Below are 17,517 nucleotides of genomic sequence, written 5' to 3'. Positions count from 1 at the left end.
TAACTGCTAGGCTTTCAGGAATACAGACGCTACCCACCATGCAGTGAGCAGCAAGGAGTCAGTGGCGGCTTCGTGGCAGGAGTGGGAATGGTGGTATAGGGAAGAGGCCTTTAGGACCTGCATCTTCATGGACAGCAGTCTGGAAGGAAGTTGAACTGGCTCTGGAGTATAGTGGCATAGAGATCATGGCAAGAGAGCAGCCTAGAGATGGTTTCCCTAAAGGCAAGTGCCTGCATGGATTCTCTTCAAGGGGTTAAAGAGCATAACTGGAGCTTTTACCTCCAGATTTATTTAGAGGTATAAAAATTGTTTATCCTGGATTTAAATTGGTCATCCCAGAGAGCTAAATTCAGGCTCATCTCTCTCTCTGTCTCTGTCTCTCTGTCTCTGTCTCTCTGTCTCTCTCTCTTACACACACACACACACACACACACACACACACACACCCCACCAGTCTCCTGTATAAGATACAAGTTTCATGAGAGAGAAGTACAATACAACTGTTAACAATGCTTCGTCTGTATTTGAAAAAAAATTCTAGTGCTCTTTAACAATGTAAATGGGAAAAGAACTATGGGGAAGGTCAGAAACCATGATGGGGCCAGAAAAAGGCTGCCTGCAGTTTTGACTGCAGTCTATACTATGGAGTCATATTCTGCGCAGGCAGACTATTTAGTCACACTTTTCACAGTGGCAGCGTGGCAAAGCACCAGTTTTCTTTTGACAGTCCACAAGACACATATTTATTTCCCAAACTATCACTGTCCACAGGACTTCTGTGGCCATTAGAACATGTTACATGTAATTTTTAAACACAAAATGAGAACAGATATTTAGTTTGTTTATTAAATAGCAGGCAGCAATTCTCTTTCAGGTATTTGTGGGAGACAGGATATGGAGAATTAGAGGGTTTCCTACACTCTGGGAACAGCAGTCTAGTCGTACAACTTTCAGGTCACGTATATACGAAATAGGTCACAGAATAAGGAAGCATGGCATCAGGTGACAAAGTGAAAAGACAAGACATGATTTAATGAGGAAATATGGAGTAAAGGATGGCGTCCAAATGAGCAGGTTTTGAGGCGCGGGGGAGTCTCTTGCTGGGCTAGAATATGCAAGAAATGGCCCAGGCAGGATTGGCAGGGCAAAGAGGGAAGGAGGCTCCAATTGCGAGGAAAGGCTCCAGGTAAACCTGAGTGTTGGATGGTGGTGATACTTGGGGAGGGGAGGCAGTGAGGGAAGTTTAGAGATGACATCCTAGAGTGTGTGCTCTAAACTTCTTGTTCCACCCAGTTAGCTACCCTGAAAGTGCAGGTGAAGAATTGTCCTCAGTTGACAGACCGCGGCATGTGAATACATTAGAAAACAACTGAACAGACAAGAGAAGAAAGGATATTTGGGTTCCTCTTTGCACACACTGGCTTTCATTCACTGTATAGTAGGTGGATGGGTAGGCCTTTGTGTGTACCTCACAGGACAGGGAGTTCTCCAGGGGAAAACACATCCCCTTTGCCCTTGGTGCTTTCTCAGACTGAGCCAGACCATACTATAGAGCAGTTATGCAAGAAAGGGGCCTCTGTTGCATTTCCTAATGACACAGTGCTCTAGGGAGAGATTTACTCAGGCATGCTGAGTTTTGCAATTCTCTCCTCAAAACTGGGGAGGTTTCCTGTAAAAAGATGTGTTTTAAGATAGGACCTGAGAAATCACAGACGGCTCACATCATAGGGGCTCCAAGAAATCATGCCTCGTCAGTATCAACTTTAAAAAGTATAAAAATAACATTTAGTGATTATCCAAATTTCTTATTTTGTGGGGAGGTACTCAGGTTTATACCCTTGAGGAATGCCTATCCTGGGGCTTGGTATACAGCAAGCACTAAATGAATGTTAGTTGATTTTGAGGTACTTTTTGCAGTTTCTTCATTAAGTATAGCAATGTACTAAATTTTGGTGAATGTGATTCTTTAATGCTGAGAGGGCAAGTAAAATCATCAAAAATGGGCATGCAGTCCAATCTTTGGCTATTACATAGGACTCCCATACGTATGGTCCTGAACTTTTTCACCACTAAAGATAATTTAAAAAAAAATTTTTTTTAATGTTTATTTATTATCGAGAGACAGAGAGAGACAGAGCGTGAGCACGGGAGGGGCAGAGAGAGGAGGAGACACAGAATCCAAAGCAGGCTCCAGGCTCTGAGCTGTCAGCACAGAGCCCGACGTGGGGCTTGAACTCACAAACCGCGAGATCCTGACCTGAGCTGAAGTTGGATGCCCAACCGACTCAGCCACCTAGCCTCCCCTAAAGATAACTTCTAAAACTTCCCCTAGAGACGGCATTGCTTTGGAGGCTTGCCTACTAAACACATCACACTTATGGATTACTTAATTTCCCTATTTTAATTACAGATGAATGTTTCTGACAAGGTTCAGTTAAACATGAAATAATAATAACATTTGGTATGCCAGACATTGCTCGGCATTGTATCCTTAAGAAGTCTTTAATTCCACACAACAATCCCAGTGGTTATCATTATTAACTTCATTTTACAAAAGAGGAAACTGGGGCACAAAGAGGTTAAACTCACTCACGGCTGCATGACTAAGTAAGCATAATTCAAACAACTTGAGTCTCTACTACTCTATCCATTCTAGCGTTAGAACACCAGCGAACTAGTTTCACCATGAACATTACTATAATTCTACCAATCTTACGCTCAGGTATTTGCCTTAAAAAATGCAAACGTATGCGTCTATAAACACTTGCACATAAATTCTTACGGCAGCTCTACTTATAATTACCCAAAACTGGTACAACCCAAATGTGGTACATTTCTACAATGGAATGCTATTCAACAATAAAAAAGGAACACCTATTAATATACACAACTTGGATGAATCTCAAAAGCATTATGGTGAGTGAAAAAAAAATGCAAGACTCAAAAGATTACATTCAGCCTCGCTCCATTTATATGACATCCTCAAAGTGATAAAACTAGTGATGGAGCACAGATCAGTGGTTGCCAAGAGTTGGGGAGGGAAAAGTGTCACTGAAGAGGTAACACAAAGGAGTTTTGGGGGGGTGATGGAACTGTTTTGTACCTTGATTATGATGGTGGTTATACTGGTCTATACATGTATCAAAATCCACAAGACTATGTATATCCCCTGAAAGTCAATTTACTGGATGATAATTAAAGAAAATGGTAAGAGGCCATCTTCTTTTTGGTCAATACTAATTTCTGTATTTTCCATTTACTCACAATACCATTCTACCTATCGCTAACAGTAGTTTTCAGATTTAAAAATTAAGAGTTACACTACAATGTGAAGCAAAGAACCATTATCAGGTCACACGTCCAAACTGAATGATGAGTTATCCCTTTAAATAAACATTCCTTAAAGGTTAAATGAATTTGTGTGCTTAGTGCCTTAAAAATACACGTATTTCAGTAAGTTATTAGACGGCATGACATCTGGCACAGCAATTTGCATAGTAAAACAAAAATAAGTAATCAAAATTAACCCTGGGAAGGACAATGTGATAAAATGAGGATGTTATAAGGATGTCATGGACAACCATGGCTCTTTCTACAGCTTTTCAATTTTTACTAGAATGCACCTCTAGTATATCTCTAGTATAACTAGAAACAGAATTAAAATTTTTTAAAAATCCTTCTAGATTGAAATGGAGACATTTCCCAAGTTGCAATATCCTTCCATCCAGAGGGTTTCCATTGCCTTTGAGAACCTCTTACTCCACTTACCAGGTCACGCTCGTATTCTACTCAACACCTACTGCCTCACTCATAGCACAGTGGGCACTTAAAATATCTGCTGAACTGCACTGCACCCGGAAATGTGGGGAATAAAAATGACAAACACATGGTTACTAACAAAACCTACACTGTGGGAAGACTAAATCAAGCTCTAATTTTGAATGAGGCAAATTATTTCTGAGCGCTAACGATGTTCTCGATAATTACAAAGGCATATATAGAATTCTGAAAGAGAGCAAGACAAACATGTAACAACATACTGCCAGTGGTGTAGAGGTTTCTTTTTTTTTAATGTTTGTTTATTTTTGAGACAGTGCGCTCATGGAGGAGGGGCTGAGAAAGAGGGAGACGGAGGATCCTAAGTGGGCTCTGCGCTGTCAGCACAGAGCCCGATGTGGGGCTCGAACCCACAAACCATGAGATGGCGACCTGAGCTGAAGTCGGATGCTTAACCAACTGAGCCACACAGGTGCCCCCTTAAAGCCTAAAACATGCAGAACTCAAACGAGAATCAATTATTCCTGGTTCCCTAGCCATAAAACCAGAACATGCAAAGAGGTGAGAAAAAGAAAGGAAAAACTAACCTGTGCTGAGTTTCTATGGGCCGTGCACTGCATTAGACATTTATATAGATTAAAACTCATTTTAGGACTCAGGTTTCAGCAGATTTGTAAAGGCCTGGAAAACCATCATTCTCACCATTATGAGAAAGAAGCTAGACAAACTGAAAAACCGATGACTCTTCTCAGACCTATCAAAGTATGGAGTACAGGGCAAACTACCATCCGGATATCTGAAGAGACAGATGCCTGCAGGAAGACACAGGATCTGGGCATGTAAACTGGTAGGAAGATTAAACCAGAAATTCTAACAAGTTACCGAAGGCCAGAGTATGGGATGCCATGAGAGTATGAAGCTCCTGGGTTCCACACGGGGCAGAGGAATTCTCATCCTCTTACAAGTTTTTCCTACAGGAATCCCACCAGGCTCTTAGAGAAAGAATCAGGGGAATCCCAGACAAAGCTCCCATCCTGGTGCCGGTTGGCTGAGGAAAACAACACCCACTGTGAAATCCACCCAGACCCCTTTCCTTTATCTCCAGTACGGAACAAAAGGCTTAATCTGTAGGGGGAAGGGCTTGAAACCCTTGGCTTCAGGACACTCAACTGCAGCTGGGGAAGAGGAAGACAGGAAAAAGAAAAAGAAGCTTCACCCCTGGAGGGCGAGCAGGAATTCTTGTAAAGGACATACTCAAGACCCAGGTTCCAATACCTGCCTAAGTCTGAGGTTTCATCCAGTCATCAGAAAACTCCCTCCTCCCCCCTGCCACCACCTGCCAAACCAGCTATGTGGTTAGTAACAGTGGAATACAACTGGGAGGGCTAGGAGAGGTAGCTCTCGGGAAACAGCACAAAGGAAAACCCCAAAGCCAAGCCGGAGTCAAAAAGAAGGTATCACTAGAGGAGTCAGAAATCTCTGGTGCCCTACCAAAAACAAACATCAAATACAAGCCAACTCCTGACTCGATTAACTCAAATCTCCACACTAAAGGCCTAGCAGAAGGACACCTGTGTTCTTCTCCAAACATATCAAATATTTACCTCAGTATCTCCTGCCCATGTTCAGTTTCAACAGCTTTCCACAGCTTTTCAGCCATGTTCAGCTTTTTATTATGAGGCATAGTAAAAGGCAAGGAAATGTTCCAAGTGACAGAGCAATCATCAAATTTAGACTCAATATGAATACAGATGTTGGGACTATCTGGAATGAAATTTAAAAGAATTATGATTAATATATTAAAGACTCTAATGGTAGAGTTGCACGGTAGGCAACATGCAAGTCTAGATGAATAATTTCAGCAAAAATACAGAAAGGATAAGCAAGAAATCGAAATGCTAGAAATAAAAAAAAAAGTTAAAAAAAAAACCCAACATGCTCAAAAAAAGGACAAAAAACCCAACATGCTCAACAGGAGATTAGACACGGCCAAGGAAAGAATCTGTGAGCATAACGATCGAGTTTATTGGTCAGATCAATAAAAATTAAAATAAAAAGAGACAAGAGAGTGAAAAATTCGAACATGGCATGTAAGAACTGTGGGAAAATATCAAACAGCATAACATACTTGTAAACTGGAATTCCAGAGGAATAAAAAAAGAGAAAATTGAACACAAGAATGATGTGAAAAAATAATGACTGAGAACTCTCCAAAATCAGTGACAGACAACAATCCACAGATACAAGAAGCTCAGAGGAACACCAAGAAGGATAAATATGACGAAATTTTAAAAAGCCATATCTAGGCAAAGACAAAGAGCCTGAAGGCAGTCAGAGGAAAAAAAGACACATTAACCACATGGAGAAACAGGACAAAAATTACAGCCGATTTATCAGAAACCATGCAAGCAAGGCAACGGTAGAGTAATACGTTGCAAAGGAAAAGAACTGTCAACCCAGAATTCCATATCCCACAAAAATGTCCTTCAGAAGTGAAGAAACAAAGAAAGACTCTCAAAAGCAAAGAATATACTGTCAGCAGACCTGGCACAAAAGAAACATTAAGGAAAAATCCTTCAGGCAGAAAATTATGATTAAGGTAGGAGCTTGGATTAGCATAAAGAAATGAACACTGGAAAAGTAACAAATGAAGGTTGAGTATAAGATTTTATTTTCAAAATGATTGAAAAGCCAATTTTCAAGACACCAGGCAAGGGCCAATCTTGTGAGGCCCGCTAAAGATAGCAAGCAGCATCAGGACTGCTATGGTAACTCTTTTCAGCACAATAGGGTATATATATTTTAAAAACATACAGCTAACATCATACTTAATGGTGAGAGATGGAATGTTTTTCAAGATTGGAACAACTTAAGGATGTCCTCTCTCACCACTACAATTTTGGGAGAGAAGAAAAAAGTAAGAGTGCTCGTGTTACCTAATTTTAAGACTTACCAAAAAGCGACAGTAATCAAGAAAGTGTGGTAATAGCACAATAATGGACACACAGATCAATGCAACAGCACAGAGAGCCCAGAAATAGACCCACACAAGCATAGTCACATTTCTGACACAGGTGCAAAAGCAGTATTAATGGAGAACGGACAGACTTTTCAACAAGTGTTCTGGAACCCCTGGACATCCATATGCAGGAAGATGAAACTTGACACACACCTAATCTGGTGGGAATGCAAAATGGTAGAACCACTTTGGAAGACAGTTTGACAGTTTCTCATAAAAACTCAGCAGTCCCACTCTTAGGTATTTGCCCAAATGAACTGAAAACTTATGTTTCACACAAAAAAATCTGTATGCTAATATTTACTGCAGCTTTATTCATAATCACCAAGAAACTGGAAGCAGCCAAGTTGTCCTTCAACAGGTAACTGTACGAACTGTGGGGCATCCGTACAATGGAATGCTATTCAGTGATAAAAAGGAACAGGCTATTAGTTCACATAAAATGGATGAATCAAGTAAAAGAAGCCAGACCAAAAAAGGCTACGTATTGTATGATTCCACTCGTATGAAATTCTGGAAAATGCAGGACTTTAGCTAAAAATTCAGAAGTGCACTATTCTGAGGCATTTCTATGAGACAAAACTGACTGGATACATGTATATATTTTTTAACAGCCATAGCTGTTGGGTGGAAGTCCATGGAAGTTCATATCACCATCACCATGTATCATCTCTTTTTAAAATAAATGTATTTGGTTTTTAAAATAGGGTACTGTATTCACACGGCTTAAAATTCAAAAGGTACTTTTGACTTTCACCTTAGAGGAGGTGAAGGTGCAACTCTCTTTGGTCCTCCCAAATCTGGGTTATAGGACACCAGCCACCTCCACCATGCCTCCTAAGTTCGACCCCGACAAGATCAAAGTTGTATACCTAAGGTGCACAGGTGGGGAAGTCAGCGCCATGTCTGTCCTGGCTGCAAAAATTGGCCCCCAGGTTCTGTCTCCAAAAAACGTTGGTAATGACATTGCCAAGGCAACCAGAGATTGGAAGGGTCTGAGGATTACACTGAAAATGACCATTCAGAACAGACAGGCTCAGACTGAAGTGGTACCTTCTTCCTCTGCCCTGATTATCAAAGCCTTTCAGGAACTGCCAAGAGACAGAAAGAAGCAGAAAAACATTAAGCACAGTAGAAATATCACTTTTGATGAGACTGTCAACCTTGCCCAACAGATGCAGCACTGATCTTTAGCCAGAGAACTCTCTGGAACCATGAAAGAGATCCTGGGGACTCCCCAATCTGTGGTCTGCAAGGTTGACGGCTGCCACCCTCATGATATCACAGATACCACCAATAATGGTTCAGTGGAATGCCCAGCTAGTTAAGAACCACAAAGGAAAATATTTCAATAAAGGATCATTTGATAGCCAAAAAGAAAAAAAAAAAGTCAAAAGGTATATACAAAAGTTTATGCAGTGAAGAATCTTCTTCCAACCCTCTACCCTGGCTCTATATGCCCTAAAGCTATCAGTATCTTGAACACTTTTCCAGAAATATTTTATGTCCAAGTAAGAAAAAATGTACATATTATACAGCACATATTATTGCCCCAGTAGCTATCACAAATGGCAGCATATAATACACACTCTTCCATTTACTGTTTTTCTTAAGTTTGTACATCTTAGGGATCATGCAATATCAGTGTAATATTCTACTATCAGTGTAATAACCAAGCCTTGCTCAATACTTAGAATATTACTAATATTTCGCTATCATAAGCAACACTCCAAGTAATATGCAAATAATTGTTGAATAAATTCTTCGATGTGTTTGCTGGGTCAAATGATACAGGCATTTATAATTTTGATGGCTATTTTCAAGTCACTGACTTTTAAAATGTCAGGGATTTTCCATTTTTTATTTTTATCCTAGGAGGAAAGAAAGGAAGCTAAGATTCTATCACCAGGCAATTTTCTGGAGGAATGTACATCGCTAAGATATACAAAGTGAGCCTTCTCCTCAGTTTCCCACACATGCTTCCTAGGGTCTAGTTGCATTTTCATGTAATATTTCAGGCCACAAGCTGGTTGCAAAGCCTATTTCAGTTATGTGAAAGGTGTTAGTTACTTCAGAAAACTTCACAAGCAAAGGCCAAAGGCTAATGCCCCAAACTGCTGGTCACTGACCACTCACTTCACGGCACAATACTGGATTCTTCACTACAACCACAGGGAAGACTTTAAAGTCTTTTTTTAAGTGTTTATTTACTTTTTGAGAGAGAGAGAGAGAGAGAGAGAGAGAATGCAAGCGCACAAGCAGGGGACGGGCAGAGAGAGAGAAAGAGACACACAGAATCCGAAGCAGGCTCCAGGTTCTGAGCTGTCAGCACAGAGCCCGATAGGGGGCTCGGACCCAGGAACCTCGAGATCATGGCCTGAGCCGAAGTTGGAAGCTTCAACGACTGAGCCACCCCGGCACCCCAGAAGACTTTAAAATCTTGACCAAATGAAACACACCTAGAGGGAATCCTTTGTCTTTATTATAATGCCCAAATAAGGATTTCTTCTCAGGTAAAAACTATAAATCACATAAAGGTTATAAGGAAAGGCTGCAAATGTTTCTCTCATCTTTCAGGTAGTGATGGATTTCCAATTAACTATCCTTTTGCTTGACTACAAAATGCAGTACAGCCTAGTACACTAAGTTTTTGTGATAAAACTTGAACAGGAGGTTGAGAAAACCCACGAATTCCTTTGTTAATAGCTACACAAAATCAGTGAGCAGTCAAGCCATTCACAAGAATATTTACATCCAGAGCACACTGTCTCCCTTCAGTTTCCTTCTGGAAAAAAACACCACTCAGCTCCACACTCAGTAGAAGAGAAGATGGCCCAATTGTATTACTTAATCTCAAGAATACAGTACATTTAGAAATGAGTGTTTAACAAGATTTATCAAAGGAAAAGAGGTTACATTAATGATTACTTTGCATTACTTAAGTAATGGCCCCCAGTTTTTGTTTTTGTTTTTTTGCATCTCCTTGAATTTGCACCTTTAATTTTGTAAGTTTATTTATTTATTTACTTTGAAAGAGAGACAGAGAGCTAGCGTGAGCAGGGGAGGGGCAGAGAGAGAATCCCATGCAGGCTCCACACTGTCAGTATAGAACCCCATGCGGGGCTTGAACGCACAAACTGTGAGATCATGACCGGAGTTGAAATCAAGAATCAGACGCTTAACCAACTGAGCCACCCAGGCACCTGGTGTTTGCACCTTTAGATGGCTCCCTCCCATTATGACTCTGGGCTTAGCCAAGGAAGCACTTCCCTACTTTGGCTGATGGGACAATACCAAATATGACACAAGCAGACACAAGAGAAGTGCTTGTACACTGGAGCTTGCTCTTGCTGGCTACTCTTTGTGCCTTTGAGACCACGATGTTAACCCATCCAGACCAGCCAGCCGAAGGAGGGACCATTTGGAGTGGAGATGAGCCATCCTTGCTTAGGGCCTCCTAGACCAACCGGCCTGACAAGCACCAGATGTGTGAGCAAGGCCAACCTAGATCATCCAACCACCCTCCCTGCCCCCCAAAAGCTAACTGACACAGGCTACTTCAAAGTAAGTATGTTTGCAGTCTGGTACATATGGAAAGGGGAAGACAACACTGGTTTTCCTCCTGCGAAGTTGATTCTGCACAAAAGAAATAGTTTCAAACAGAAAAACCTGCAGTACCTGGACGAGAATAAATAAATATATAAGTACTGAAAAAATGTCTAAGTCTTCCCAGATTCTCACAAATGTGCTGTCTGCCATCACAGATGGCACACACCAAAAAAACAAAAAGCATTAAAAATTTCCATTTAGTCACTGAAGCATCTTTATCATGATATATTTAAACCAAAGTCTTATACTCAACATTCCATTTCTAACACAACTCAGGTTTCCAGGAATGACTTCTCCCAATTTTACTTTTTTCCCCATTTGACAGGGCTCAGTGAAAGCTGAAAGACCTCCCTTACTGCAGCCTAAAAAGCATCAGATCTATAAACCTAATTAAACCTTCTAGAAACATTCTGCAGGACCAGCTTCTTCCAGCATCACAGCAACTCTTTTTAGCCATGTTAATGGTGGGCAGTAGAAACTGCTTAAGATCTACACATTTGGGCCAGAAACACTGCTTCCACTGGATCACAAAGTGGGACACTGAAGGGGAAATGACTTATAGGCTACTTTTGTTTAAGCCTCACTAGATGTTTTTCTGGATTACACACACCACACCACCACACACCCCCCACAACACACCCCGTATGGTTTAAGGTGGAAAACACCTTCCAGCAGCCTCCCGTTGCCCTTGGAATAAAATACAAGCTGCTTAATGAGGTCCCATAAGGCCCTGTCAATCTCCCCCTGCCTACTTCATCTCTCTTTCCCCAGGTCCCAGCCAAACCTCTGTGGATCCTCTCCACATCTCTCTCCCGCCTCAGTGCCCTCACAACACCTGGTGTTCCCTTGGCCTGGCAATCCCTCCTCCCTTTTGCCTTGCTTATTCCTGCTCATTATTCAGGGTCCAGGGAACCTTGCTAGTCTCCCTTACAAAAGCATTCTACCTCTTACTTGCTGTGTGACCGTGGGCAAGTTAGCTTTGCCTCATACCTCACAGAGATATACTATATTAAGTACCTTAGTACAGTGCTCAGTACACAGGCAATGGTCAACAAATCATAGCTACTGTTGTTATTATCCCTTATAGTGATCTCCATCATAGCTCTCAGTACAATTAGCAATTACATATATATTTGTAGGAAAAATAGAAACACTCCCCTGCATCCCACTTTAATACCTAATACTGCTCATGCTATTTCCCCACATACTGCATTTCTTGCGGGGGGAAGATAAAATGAATGTTTACAGAGCAATTTTGACCTCAATTAATTATTACCTTGGAGATGTGGTTAGGCAGATGAAGAAACTGAGGCATAGAGAAGTACCGGCCAAGATCAAGTGGCAGATTCAAATCCAAGTTGGCCTGAACCCATAGCCTGTGCTGGGTATACACCACCAAAGGCTTCCCCAATCATGAACCTTGTTATCTAAGAGCAGCAAGCCTCAGAGAAGATGGATCTTCACATTCTACTCCCAGGTATCTACTCTTCAGATCCTTAACGAGTCTGGTATTTAAGCACTTCCTGTAAACTCCTTCAACCGAATTCCGCCCGCGCGCCACCGCCGGCCCCCCCCCCGGCCCCCCCGCCGATAGATTTCCTTCTTCCTTTACATTGGATGTTGAACTCTCAGTGGGATGAGTTGTCTTTCACCTCTTATACCCCTAGCAAATAGTAGGCACTTAATACACATTTGCTGAACGAATTAAATGAAAATGTTGGAGAATACATTACGGCTGCGAAGTTGGAGTGGTGGAGTGGATTTTCATAACAATTTTGAAGTTTGGCATAGTTGGCAACAAACTTGACATGAAGGATGACAAAAGTAGAGTTTATCATAACCACTTTTACAACTGATAATGATTTCTATATGTAGCACCATACATTGATTTCACCTGACTTACACATATGCCCTTTACAGCTATAGGTAGACGCCCCTCTACCTCTGGGGCCCTGCATCACCACCAAAATTCTGCTATACTCCACTGCTACACTTGAGCCACCCTTCAGGACAGGATGCCCTTGACAAGTGCTAATCTGGCAATGGTTACTTTCTGATGGTTTATTTTTTTTTTTTTTAATTTTTTTTTTTTTCAACGTTTTTTATTTATTTTTGGGACAGAGAGAGACAGAGCATGAACGGGGAAGGGGCAGAGAGAGAGGGAGACACAGAATCGGAAACAGGCTCCAGGCTCCGAGCCATCAGCCCAGAGCCTGACGCGGGGCTCGAACTCACGGACCGCGAGATCGTGACCTGGCTGAAGTCGGACGCTTAACCGACTGCGCCACCCAGGCGCCCCCACTTTCTGATGGTTTAGAAAAAGAGAACAAATGATAAAGCAAGTGGGAGTGAACTAGTAATAATTAGTGACCTTGGGTAAAGGGAATACAGGAGTTCTTTGTACTATTCTTGCAATATTTCTGTAATTATAATCAAAATAAGAAGCTTTTTTAAAATCTAATAAGAAGAACTGTCCCAGGAGACTCCAACACACAAGGTCTGGCTGGTGTACTGACCATGCTGATACCATATTCTCTTGTCAGCTATTCCAAAAAGCACATTCCAGGCTTGGATTTCCTTGCCTGTCAGCCAACATCAACGGACAAGGAACTCCTTGGGTAGCAGAGCTCAGCTATGGCCTCTGGGTTGTGATGGAGATTAAATTATTTACTGCTTAAACAGTATTAACGAACACATGGGTATCTCCTATTGGTCAAAACCTCAGTACCATTTCCCCATACCAGGCACCCTACATATTTTCTTCAGTTGACTGCCTTCTGAGTTACTTTTCCCAAGTTTAGCCATGGGGTCAGGCAAATTCTTCCCAGGACCCTTCTTTCTGCCCCCCAAGAGAACCACAGAGGCAGTTTTGATGATAAGAGCTTTACTGCTATTGTCTATGGAGAGACCTACAGGCAGGAGGCAAAAATAACCATAGAGGAGTCACAAGTATTTCAGAAAACAGAAAACTCAATGTGGTAGTTACTTGGTCTCCAATGAGCATTTGCTAGCACCTTTTTATTCACTAATTATTTTTACCCATTCATCCTAGACTCTCCCCCACAAACCAGAATGCTTCAGCTTTCCCAGCCACTGTAACTGAACAACAGGGAGAAACTTCTAAACCACTCAAGTGTCCTCATATTAGCCACTTCAGAAGAGTGCCAGATGGGTGTCACCCAATACTCACCCCTCACCTATAAGGTGAGGTAAGTTATTCCTTGATGAGATTTTTCTTAAAAGTTTTTAAATTTTATTTGAGGGGGGGTAATTAGGAAGGGGAGAGGGAGGGGGGGAAGGAGGGGGGGAAGGAGAGGGGGGAGGGAGAGGGGGAGGCAGAGAGGGGGAGGGAGGGGGAGGCAGAGGGGGGAGGTGGAGGGGGAGGGGGAGGGGGAGGGGGAGGGAGGGGGAGAGGAGAGGGAGACATGGGGAGGAGGAGGGAGAGAATCTTAAGCAGGCTCCACTCTCAGCACAAAGTCCAATGCTGGGCTTGATCCCACAACCCTGGGATCATAACCTGAGCCGAAATCAAGATTGGATATTCAACCGACTGAGCCATGCAGGCACCCTGAGACATTTTTTTTTTCTTAATGTAAGCCAGCATATGATCTCTACCCTCCTCAGATAGATCCTGTTTTGTATAACCTCCATGAGGAGGTAGATGCATTATGTCCTATGATAATAGGACCTCTGTATCCCTGATCAAGGCTTATTAAGAGCCCTCTGTAATGCCATGCCTTTACAAACACCCGGTGCCTCCTGCCTCCCCCAACGTCCCCCAAAATACTTGCCTAGTTTTCCAGTCAGACCTCAAAGTAGTGGGCAAAAAGACGAAATAGACTGGTGTAGCTGAGGAGAGAAATGGATTGTTATGGTTGGTGGAATACAAGGGAGGGAAAAGACAAGCATTATCAAAGGAGAGGATCATACCCAACCTACCAGCCTCACATCGTTGGTTCTTTATTTTTACTTTCACTAACCTATGTGTCTCAACTATGAGAGCTCTGCGTCATAACTTGTCCTTCTCAGAACCTCATCCACAGGCCAGAAGGGGGAACACAGGCACCCCTAAGGCTGCTTCCACGTTACTCCTGGCTCTCACAGCTGATCACAAACACCTCAGGAAGGAGTGGAAGGCCCTTCTCCACTTTCTCTTACCTGTGACCAAGATTCACAGGCTACTCAAAGTGAGAAGGCACTCATCACGCTGCCAAGGCACAGCAACATGACTCAGAAAGGAGGGAGACAATGTGTGGGTTCTAGAACCAGACCTGCATCCCAGAGTATCCCAGAACTGATTGGATGAAAAATGCAAGGAGCTGTTTCCAGGCAAAGACACTGGGTTAAGAACTCTTCTCTAGCAAACAAAATTGTAGAGAAGAGCACAGCTAAAGAAAAGGTGGTAATGATGGTAGCTAATACTGAGAAGCACATCCCAAAAATCTCATGTAATCCCTTCACCCCTTTGAAGAGAGGTATTATCGTTTACGATTCGAGTATTTCAGCTCAGAGCTCACTTTAAACGAAAAAAGAAAACGATGTTATAGAGGTAAAATGCTCCTAGGCTAAACAAAAAAGAAAAAAAATCTATTTTCACTTATCCGGAGAGTAATCACATGATGCTATAAAAGCATGAAAACTAGGTATTCAAAGGGTACAGAGGCAGGGATCCACATTCCCATTGTTTACAGATGTTATGAAAATATTAAATTAAATAAAACACAATGCTTTGTTCAGACCGACTCCTTTCTCACCCTCACCCCCATCCCCAGGCTGGCAAGAAGTGGCTTCAGGGAAGGTATTTAAGAGAACTACTCTGGGAAAGTGGATTCTGAGTTGCTTAAACTGAGCCAAGATGTTGTGCAACCAGTCTTTACCTAAATTATTTTCCATTACTTTCCAAGTTTAGAGAGAAGCAGACAGTTATCTTTACCGGACTGAATACAGAGAATGAGGTCGCTCTTCCCTCCAGGCCACTGAAATCACCACCAACACGGTTTTGATTTCTTATACAATCAGACGGCGTCCGGAGTGGGGGGGGGGGGGGGGGGGGGGAGGGGGGATCCCATCCTCAGTTTCACAGATAAACGGTTCTCACATCAAAAAACCTTGCGCACATCTGAGGGCATGATTTCCTAGCAACTCAGAAAGTCAGAGAAGCGGCCAAACAAGTTTCTTGCCAAATGCCTGGGAACTACATATGTCCCAGGGCTACACAATGATACCAACTTTTAAACATGCCTTCACATACCACCATTACGGTCACTCACTCGAGATCCCGCCCCCCCCCACACACCTCTCCTTCTCACAAATAATAAACGCAGGTTGCCCTGCGCAATTTAAAGCCAGACTTCACCGAAGCCGTGGCTCTGAAAAGCGAGAGAAAAAAGATTGGAGGGAGGCACGCTCTCACTCTCTCTCTCTCTCTCTCTCTCTCTCTCTTTTTAAATCGATCGCCCCACGGCCGAGGGAATAAAACCAACTCGATCGCTGGAGAAAAGTTAACTTTGCCGTGCCCAGCGGTGGGAAAATTTTCCCGTAAGATTCGCAAAGCCCTCCCGCTTTTCCCACCACCCCTCTCCCCCCCGGACCGCCCGGCGCTCGGCGGTCGCCGCGGCCCCGGACCGGCAGCGCCCGAACAATGACGGGAGGGGGAGGGAAAGTTCGCTAGCCCGCGGGGCGCTCACGCTCCTGCTCCGGGGGCACCCGGGCTCCCCCGAGCCGCCCGGCCCCCCTCGCCAAGCACTCGGTTCCGCACGCCCCCCAACACCGAAACAGCCAGGGGCGCGCCCCCGCTCCCCGGAGCATCCGGCCCCGGGGCGGCCCGCAGAGCAGGTCCTCCCGCCGCGGGGCTGACCCCGGGAGCCCCGAGACCGGGCAGAGCACAGAGAGGGAGGGGGCGCCGGGAGGGGGCACCGGAGGGGACGGCCGCAACAGTTATGGCGCTCAATTCCTGCCCGAGCGGAGCCGTAGCCGAGCCCGAGCTCCGGCGTCCGCCCCCCGCCCCCCGCGTCGGCCACCCGGCGCTCCCCCGGCCGACTGAGGGGCCGGCGGGCACTTTACCCCAGCCCACACACGCTCTCGGCCCGGAGACGCCGGGGACGCCGGAGCGACCGCGATGTGGGGCCGGGGCGCCCCGGAACGCTGCGAGGCTGGGCCGGGACGCCGCGCTCCGCGGCGCCCGCCTCCACTCCCCGAGGCCGCCACTCCCGCTGCCCACCCGGCGCGACGCCCCCAGCCCCGCTCGCCCCGCGTCCGGCTCCGGTGGCGCCTACCTTCGCACAGCTAGGTCGCGGCTCCTTCCTTCCCGGCTCCACACTCGGGCCCGGCAATGTGCCGGGCGAGTCCGGTAGGGGTGGTAACCGCCCCCCTAACCGCTCGCTTTCTTCTCTCCCCTCCCTCGCACCTGCCCCCTAATCTCCTCCCCACCCCCGCCCCCCGCCCCGCCGCCTGATCCGCCCGGGCCGCCCCCTGCGCTTCAGCTCCCGCCCTCGGCCCTCGCCCGCCCGGCCCGTCAGGCCTCAGCGTTGGGCCGGCGGTTGGGCGGCGGCGGCAGCGGCGGCGGCAGCGGCGGCGGTGGCGGCGGCGGCTGAAGCGGCGCGGAGCACTATTGTATTCCTGACACTGTGCGCTCCCACGCTCCGCCTCTTCCCCTTCCTTCCAACCCCCCCCAATCACCCCCCCACCCCAACCGCCGGCCGCGCTCGCCCTACCCGACTGGCTCCCCGCCGTCCGCCCGCCGCGCGCTCTTCTGGCGGGCTGGGCGCCGTCGCCACCGCCGCGCGCCTCGAGGCTCCGCCCCCTGAGTGCTCCCGCACCCGCGGCGTCGTGCTCCAGGTGGGTTCCTCTCTGCTCCCGCTGGGCGCGCTGCTGCCTGGGGGGGAGCCTCAGCCCGGATAAGTGCCCGAGAGGACGATGGGGAGGTGCCCTGGCTGTGCTGAAATACAAACTAAGCCTTTCATGGCCCCTTTCAACTCTAAAGTTCTGTAAGTGGACCCTCATGTATAAAACTCATTGTGGGCCACTGTTGATTTAAGTTGTTTGCGCTTGAATTACCTATAATAATAAAGCCAGGGTGGCTAGGAACAGAATAAATTTATTCAATTGCCAGC

General features: G+C 45.2%; 1 protein-coding gene and 1 pseudogene across 4 annotated transcripts in view; one reads left to right on the top strand and one right to left on the bottom strand.

Annotated features, from left to right (window-relative positions):
* Window positions 1-16,792, bottom strand: part of JADE3 (jade family PHD finger 3) — a 134,303-nt gene extending 117,511 nt beyond the window's left edge. For 2 of the 4 annotated variants that reach the window (XR_006213406.1, XM_042974266.1), the window contains exons 1-2: window positions 16,681-16,792; window positions 14,197-14,254 (exon numbers count right to left, since the gene is read on the bottom strand). The gene's annotated coding sequence lies outside the window, so the exon portion shown is untranslated. Of the gene's footprint in view, window positions 1-12,138; window positions 12,492-14,196; window positions 14,255-16,680 lie in introns of those variants that run through there. The other 2 variants (XM_042974268.1, XM_042974269.1) reach the window with 2 other exon arrangements.
* LOC102953402 lies at window positions 7,615-8,211 on the top strand (annotated as a pseudogene).
* Window positions 16,793-17,517: the final 725 nt, after the last annotated feature.

Source organism: Panthera tigris, chromosome X (genome assembly GCF_018350195.1).
Source record: "Panthera tigris isolate Pti1 chromosome X, P.tigris_Pti1_mat1.1, whole genome shotgun sequence".
NCBI classification, from domain to species: Eukaryota; Metazoa; Chordata; class Mammalia; order Carnivora; family Felidae; genus Panthera; species Panthera tigris.
Note: the sequence above shows the minus strand (reverse complement) of the source record. Positions and strands in the feature narration are given on the sequence as shown.